The 8,838-nt window shown below is 37.9% G+C and overlaps 1 non-coding gene across 1 annotated transcript; it reads left to right on the top strand.

Annotated features, from left to right (window-relative positions):
* Window positions 1-6,587: 6,587 nt before the first annotated feature.
* LOC112934356 (U6 spliceosomal RNA) lies at window positions 6,588-6,694 on the top strand. Its single transcript, XR_012001889.1, has one exon. It is a non-coding gene; the product is annotated as a U6 spliceosomal RNA (small nuclear RNA).
* Window positions 6,695-8,838: the final 2,144 nt, after the last annotated feature.

Raw genomic sequence — 8,838 nt, 5'->3', positions numbered from 1 at the left:
CATAAACTATAAACGACTTCTAAGGCTTCTTGCTATTCTAATATACTGACTAAACACTTAAAGAATGAACTTAATCTCTAGCAGATACAATTTGGATGCGTTGGGGGATCCCTAGGTGGCTCAGCAGTTTAGCACCTGCCTTTGGCCCAGGGCATGGTCCTGGAGTCCTGGGATTGAGTCCCACGTCAGGCTCCCTGCATGGAGCCTGCTTCTCCCTCTGCCTGTGTCTCTGCCTCTCTCAGTCTCTCTCTCTCTCTCTGTCTGTCTCTCATGAATAAATGGGTGAAATCTTAAAAAAAAAAAAATTTTTTGGATGGGTTAAAAAGGATCTGCTAGGGGCATCTGGGTGGCTCATTTAATTAAGTGTCCAGCTCTTGATTTCAGCCCAGCTCGTAATCTCAGGGTTGTGAGATCAAGCCCTGAGTCGGGCTCCATGCTCAAGCGGGGAATCTGCTGGAGGTTCTCGCACACTCGCCCTGTGCTCCCCCCCCCCAAAGTAAATAAATAAATATTTTAAAAATAATAATAAAAGGATCAGCTAACATGGTATTATTCTTCCCATCTCAGACCATTTAGGTTCATTTCAAAGCCAGTTTGTCAATCATTAAATTCAATCATGTATATAACAAAGTCAGTTAAAATCATTGGAAAAGCAGGGAGATTATGCCAAAAGCCTTGGTTCCTGGATTCTAGTTCTGGCTGTGCCTGCACTCAGCTGGTCACATTCTCTCTCAAGGTCCTATCCACAAATAAAAGATGTTAGTGTTCACTAAAGGCATACAGGCTTTATAATTTTATGCCTTTTGTTGATTTTTCCCCACAGTTTTTGAGAATGATATTTTTATTAATATCGTCAGCCCTACCTTTTTTTATCTGTTTTCTGATTATATTCTACTTATCAACTGATTGATGGTGCCTGCCCTAGGTATCAGCTCATGTATAAAATGCATCTTTGGTATAGAAAACTCAAAGTAAATGCATCAAAATATTAGTGAATGATTATCTGTTGGTAGTAAAATTGTTGGTCATTTAAAAAACTTATGTCTGTATTCTTCATCTTATTGTATCAACATATATTTTTGTAATTGTTTAAAAGTCATTCTTGGGCAGCCCAGGTAGCTCAGTGGTTTAGCGCTGCCTCCAACCCAGGGCCTGATTCTGGAGACCCGGGATCAAGTCCCTTGTCAGACTCCCTGCATGGAGCCTGCTTCTCCCTCTGCCTATGTCTCTCCCTCTCTCTCTCTGTCTCTCATGAATAAAGAGATAAAATCTTTAAAAAAAAAAAAAAAGAGTAATTCTTAAAATATTTAATAGCATATTTTTGACAGCATGCCCTAATGAACAAATCACCGAATTCCAGGTAAGAAGTTTATTTTTCTTCCTGTGATTCCATTAGGCAGTATCTCTCACTCTAGGTTAACTTAAATACTTTAGTAAGAGGTACTTATATTTAATTAGATGGCTTTACTTAATCTTCAGTAATCTCAGGGAAAAAATATTTTATGCCTACAGAAATTAAAATTCATGAAGAGCAGCAGCAATGCATATTGTCATCATCTGTCATAGCATATATGGAATCTGAATTTGCACTACTTGGGGAACAGGTAGTCTCTTTACTAGAGAAGTGTTGTGTATTTACAGAAATATTTGAGCAGAGACAGGGTGTGTCTTTTGTATGTGATGAAAACAGGAGATCAGAAACTAGTTTGCTAAATTGTGTTCATAACCACTCCCTCTCTTAGTACTTGACTTACCTAGTAAGTATCACCCACTGAAGGAGACAGTACAGGTGTCTGGCTAACCACTCATGGGTTTCCTAACCTGGCAAGGTGTTTAATGAAGAGGATAGGTATAGTTTCCAATACTGTCACAACTAGTGAAATTGACATTAGAAAAACCCATTTCTTAGTAACAGGCAGTATGAAATTCAGTATTTTACCATCAGAAGCATGACAAATCTGGGTGGTTCTATGAGCAGCTCTGTTGCAGAACAAATGATTAAATATCCCTTTAAACATCACCTGTTGCCTAATGTGTCATAATCCAGATCTGTTCAGGCTTTTTGAAGACGATTCCTTACACTTAGTAAGAACAAAGGGCAATGCCAAAAAGTAAGTAACCTGACAGTTTGGGGATGTCAACTGCCATCGGTGAGGTCTCCTGAGCAACTGGTCCATGCCAGTTCTCAGACGGACTCCTGTACCAATGACCTGATCAACCCATCCAAATGCAAAGAACCATTTAGAGACTTTTTTGAATGTGAAATGCTTGTATTTTTACATTATCTAATAGCTTCTCCTTTGGTGGAACTTGACCTGCCCCTGGATAGACATAGCTGAAAAGATACAGTTTTTATACTCAAGGAAGTCAGTTTAGTAAGGAAAATAAATTGTTAGACTATATAGTTACTACAATGATGGAACATAAAAAGGGTTACTTAGCAGGTGTGGGTGGGTCAAGAAAAGCTGAGGAGGAATGAAGGGAATGTTCTTGAGCTAAACCAAACAAAACATTGAAACTCACCATTATGACATTCAGACTCCCAGAACTGGAATGATGTTTTAGATAATTCCCATTTGGACAAGGTTTATTTTTTTCTAATAATTTCAAGCAACTCAAAATCTTTGCATTTTAACTAGTTCGCTTAGAGTTTCACAGATAATATTTCCCAGAATGGACCTATTCTGACACGTGGACCATCACGCATACTCACACACATACATACTTCATGGTCATTTGGCAAAGTGAGAAGAGAGTTCATTAGGTAGGTCAGAATGTGTAAATGAAACTGCCCTACTATGTCTGTTTTAACAAAGTAACAGATCTCTGCCTGTATCTCCTCACATGTATTAAGGATGAAACAATTCCAACCATCTATTGTAAATTGTAGGGTATGCCTGATTGTCATGCATGGGAATCTGTGCTCTTCCAGAATTGCACAATTGTGTTTCTTCTATTTTTGTTTTTGCCAGATTAATTATATCATGTAGTACTTGAAATAGAGGTGGAGTCTGTCACTCTGCCAGCTTGCAGTTTAAAAGTTAAATGATGCATTAAGAAATCAGCAAGTGGGGATCCCTGGGTGGCGCAGCGGTTTAGCGCCTGCCTTTGGCCCAGGGCGTGATCCTGGAGACCCGGGATCGAATCCCACGTCGGGCTCCCGGTGCATGGAGTCTGTTTCTCCCTCTGCCTGTGTCTCTGCCTCTCTCTCTCTCTCTCTGTGTGTGACTATCATAAATAAATAAATAAATTTAAAAAAAAAAAGAAAGAAATCAGCAAGTGTTAAAATTATTTATAAGATTTATGTTTGCCATATTTTATAACTGGTATTATTTATTTAGAATTTCCTGTTCCTGGATGAAATTCTCTTGCCTTCTGCTGTTTGCAATAACTCACGTTCTATTTCTCCTTTTCGATAATCTCCTTACATTCATGCCATATTTTCCAGTTTTCCTTATTGCTTCAGCTAATTTCTAAATAAATCATGGCATACACCATATGAGTTGTTCACAGTCACTAAACTCTTATCCTCAAATGTATTTTGATTTTCTCAATTCCCAAAATTTGCCTTTGCTTATGCATGATTTAGCTATATGACACACATACACACACACACACACCCGCTATGAATTTCTCTTTCTCTCATGCACTTGGCACACTGCATTTCTCTGCATCATCTACCACACTGCACAGGCATTCTGAGTCATCTGGAATTAAGCACCCTCCCTACTATTAACTGTGTAATATTTAAATTCCACTTACCAGTCTTCTTTTGAATTCAAACACCACGTAAATTAAACTGACTAAAGTTGCTTTTAACCTGTAATTCCTGATTGCAACAGGTAGTTGCCGACTCTTGAAACTAACAGGTTTGACTAGAAGCTGACAGTTCTTACTCCCACAGAACTTAATATTTTACATTTATATAAATTCAGAAGGTAAGATCCTACCTTTCTTGTCCATCAGGACTCTTTGCTCATTGATAACACAATATCTTAATTTAAACAAAAAGTACTTGCACCGTACTTCAGAAAATAAATTCAATTCCTCAGTGTCAAGGAAGAGGAAAGTAGGAAAATTTTACTACAGACTACCAACCACTTCAAGGGATTTACCAGACAATTGCTGGTATAAATTACAAAGACAATGCTAATCTATACCTATATGAGATGCCAGGACATTTGCCTGGCAAATGGCAAGTGGGGTAAATTTGACTCTGTATCTTCAACTTGGGCATATGAAAAATACAGCATCCCTAAAAGTTGTCCAAGGATTTGAGATCACCAGGATTTATCCAACCAGCTTGATGGAAATGATGGAGGAGAATTTCAGAGCCAAGAAATGTTTTGACAAACCTCAAAATCTACCTCAGAATCTTGGAAAGTTGGATGGAGAAGGTATCTTAGAGATTATTTCATCCACCACTCTTGTTTGTGAGAAAACTGAAGTCCACAACTGTCAAGGGATTCACCCAAGGTCTTGCGCTCCTGCTTAGTGACAGATTCAGAACCAGGCCTCGATAATCCTAGCACCATTTCAATAGTCTTAAAAAGCTAGCTGGCAAGTAAATTTGAACCCTCTAACAGAAGATAGCCTATATCCAGCTCCTGATGCCCCTTTCTCTGAAAATGAGGCAAATGGTTGGGACATTTTTAAAAGAAAACACTGATTATAAAATGGGAAGAAATTCCTGTACAGACTGGCTAATTGGAAGCAAGTCTTTGGCTTCCCCAAGACAAAGGAGAATCTTTAGTCATGAAGTTAAAAACTGATGGTGTCACCAGAGCTGACAACCTTTTTTAGAAGCAGCATGCTGAAATTAGAACTGAAGAGAAGACTTTACAGAAGCTTGAATTTAGAGCTATCTCACAATACTTGGAGTTAGTTTGTATTTTTTGTTTGCATTTAACAAAGGATCAGGCATGCAAGAAAAAATAGAAACGGGAATTCCTTGTGTTGCCCGGCCAGATCCCATTTCCACCGCTCTGTTCTGAACTTGGCACTTATTTTTTCATTTGTGTGTTTCATATATGTAAATGTATCCATAAGTAATATTTGGTATTGTTTTCATATTTTAAGTTTTATATAAGTGCCATAATATTGTATATATCTTTCTGCAACTAATCCCCTCCTTTCTTAATACTATGTTTTTGAGATACATCTTATAGGTAAAGAGGGTAGCTGGAGTGTTAATTTGTTTTTAAGTACTCTATGGTATTCCACTGTATGAATGTTTTGACGCTTATCTAATCTCCTATAAATGGACATCTAGTGAGTTTCCAGAGATTTGTTTTCTGGAATTTTTTTAACTTGCTATATAAACATTTTTATAAAACCTTCTACTTGTGGGTTGTATGCTTGAGTTTCTCTAGTGACATTTATGAGGTCTTAACATATGTATATCTTCAACTTAACAAAAACATCTCAGAAATAACCAGCAGAATAGGAGAGTGTGCATACTAGCACTATGTATTAAAGAGTCTAAAATGGTATTTCTTTATGGTGTTAATTTGTTTTCCTGATTTCTCACGGAACTGAGTGTCTTCCCATGTGTTCACTGGCAGTTTGGAGCTCCCTTCCTGCCTGGGTCACTTTTTAGATGAACAGTTTACCTTTTTATTATTGATTTTTAGAAATTCTACTGTAGTCAGAATATGAATCTTTCATAGCTATTTGCAGCCAGTATCTTGTCCCTGTCTGGAATACTATTTTTTACTTTTTTATTATGATGTCTTATATCATCAGTTTTATCAGTCTTTTTCTTTTTGATGTATGCTTATTGTTTCTTCTAAAAAATATGTCCCCACTCCAAGGTCATAAAGATATTCTCTTGTAGTTCCCTCTAGTATTTTTAGGTTTGGTGTTTTTACAACCGTTAGGCTTTTTTTTTTTTTTATACACATAAAATTTACTTTTGTGTGCAGTGTAAGGTAGGAAACTAATTTTATTTTTTTCCAAATTGACAATCAGTTGTTTGGAAACCTTTTATTGAAAATGCCACCCTTTCCCAAAGGGTGGGACATATACTTTGGATTTTCTTTTGGTTCTGTGACGTTCTTTCATTCCTGTGCCTTAATGCACATCTTAATTACTATACCTTGATAGTAAATTACAGTATCTGGAAAGTAAGCCCCTACCTACTGAGTAAACACAATGGGAGCTAGCTATATTTGAGCTATCTCTCTTGAACTACCCCCCCAAAAAAGGGGGGATGCATACTGCAAGGAAAAAAATGCAGGAAGAAACTATGGGATGTGCCTTGGGCAGTGAGTGGCAAAGTTGGAACCCTGGAACTGGAGATTGATATCCTGTACCAAGGGAACTGTGCTCTGTGGAGATCTGTGGGGCCCTCCTAAGAGCTCATACGGTGCTTGCTTCAGCAGCACCTATACTAAAATTGGAATGAGGGATCTCTGGGTGGCGCAGCGGTTTGGCGCCTGCCTTTGGCCCAGGGCGTGATCCTGGAGACCCGGGATCAAATCCCACATCGGGCTCCCGGTGCATGGAGCCTGCTTCTCCCTCTGCCTGTGTCTCTGCCCCTCTCTCTCTCTCTCTCTCTCTCTGTGACTATCATAAATAAATAAAAATTTTAAAAAAATTAAAAAAAAAATAAAATTGGAATGAAACAGAGAAGATTAGCTTGGCTCCTGTGTAAGGGTGACATTCAAAGAGCTCACACATGTGCCCCATAAGAGATCCAGACTTTGGATACCTGCCCACAGAAGGCCTTGTGGCCAGTGTTACTAAGTAAAGCAACAGCAATCACAGAGGATTCCAATTGCTCCCAATGAAGTAAAACATTTGCTCTGAAAATGAAATAAAAAAAAATACAACTTATCAAGAATAAAGTACTTAGGAATAGATTTAACAAAAGGAGTAGACGACTTACATATTGAATATTGTTGAAGGAAATTAAGGAAAACATAAATAAATAGACCAGAAACCTTAATATTGTTAAAATACTCTCCAGGGGCACCTAGGTGACTCAGTCGGTTGAGCAGCTGGCTGGCTCTTGGTTTTGGCTCAGACCATGATCTTGAGGTCCTGGGATCAAACCCCCCTTTGGGCTCCCTGCTCAGTGGGGAGTCTGGCTTAAAGGATTCTTGCTCTTCCTCTGCCCCTCCCCACCACTCATCTCCTTTTCTATCTCTCTTTGAAATAAATAAATCTTAAAAAAAAAAAACAAGATTCCCTCAAAAATGATCCACAGATTCAATGCAATACCTATAAAAAATCTCAACTATCTTCTGCAGAAACAGACACACTGATCCTAAAATTCCTATGGGAATGCAAAGGACCAAGAGAAGCCAAAACAATCTTGGGAAAAAACAAAGTTGAAGGACTCACACTTCCTGATTTTTGGAACTTAATAGAAAGTTATCGAATAGTAAACTTACTACAAAGCTGATAAAAATAGTGTGGTACTGGCTAAGGATAGACCATTGGAATACAATTAAGCATCAAGAACTAGACCCATGCATCATGCATCTATGTTCAGTTGATTTTCAACGAGGTCCCAAGATAATTTAATAAGGAAGGAATAATCTTTTCAACAAATAATTCTGAGACAACTGGATAGCTAAATATAAAAGGATGAAGTTGAATCATTTCTCCATACCATATGTAAGAAATGGATGACTGGGTGGCTCAGTCAGTTAAGCATATGCCTTAAGCTCAGGTCATGATCCCAGGATTCTGGGATCAAGCCCCGTGTCAGACTCTGCTCATGATTCTCTCTCTCTCTCTCTCTCTCTCTCTCTCAAATAAGTAAATAAATAAAATCTTTTCTAAATCATGTAAATCTAAAGCTGATCTTTAAAAAATAAGACTAGGTCAAAGGCTTACATGTAAGATCTAAGCTGTAAAACTCTACAAAGAAAACATAAAAATAAATCTTAAATGTCCTTGTCCTCATATTAGGCAATGGTTTCTTAGATAAGACACCAAAAACAGACAATAACATAAAAAAAAAAAAGATAAATTGAATTAAATTAAAATTTTAAACTTTCACACTTCATAGGACAATAGGGAAAAAAACACAAGAAATGGAAGAAAATATTTGCAAATCATACATCTGATGAATGTCTAATATCCGGGATCCCTGGGTGGCGCAGCGGTTTGGCGCCTGCCTTTGGCCCAGGGCGCGATCCTGGAGAGCCGGGATCGAATCCCACGTCGGGCTCCCGGTGCATGGAGCCTGCTTCTCCCTCTGCCTGTGTCTCTGCCTCTCTCTCTCACTGTGTTCCTATCATAATTAAATTTAAAAAAAATTTTTTTAAAAAAAAGAATGTCTAATATCCAGAATATTTAAAGAACTCTTAGAACTCAATAATAAGGGGATCCTGGTGGCTCAGCGATTTAGCGCCTGCCTTTGGCCCAGGGCGGGATCCTGGGGTCCCGGGATCGAGTCCCACGTTGGGCTCCCAGCATAGAGCCTGCTTCTCCCTCCTTCTGTGTCTTTGCCTCTCTCTCTCTGTGTCTATCATAAATAAATAAATAAATAAATAAATAAATAAATAAATAAATAAATAAATAAATAAATAAATAAATAAATAAATAAATAAATCTTTTAAAAAACTCAATAATAAAAAGCAAGTAACCTAATTTAAAAATGAGCGAAGGATCTGAATGGACATTTCTCCAAAGAAATATGCAAATGGCCGATGAGCCCATGAAAAAGATAATAGCCATTAGGGAAATGCAAATCAAAATCATATTGAGATACTACACACATCCACTAGAATGTCTGTAGTTTCAAAACAACAGAAAATACCAACTGTTGGTGAGGATGTGGAGAACTGGAACCCTCATATGATGTTCCTGTGTATGTAAAAGGTA

Source organism: Vulpes vulpes, chromosome 5 (assembly GCF_048418805.1).
Source record: "Vulpes vulpes isolate BD-2025 chromosome 5, VulVul3, whole genome shotgun sequence".
NCBI classification, from domain to species: Eukaryota; Metazoa; Chordata; class Mammalia; order Carnivora; family Canidae; genus Vulpes; species Vulpes vulpes.
The sequence above is the reverse complement of the archived record's forward strand: the minus strand, read 5'-3'. Positions and strand labels throughout refer to the sequence as shown.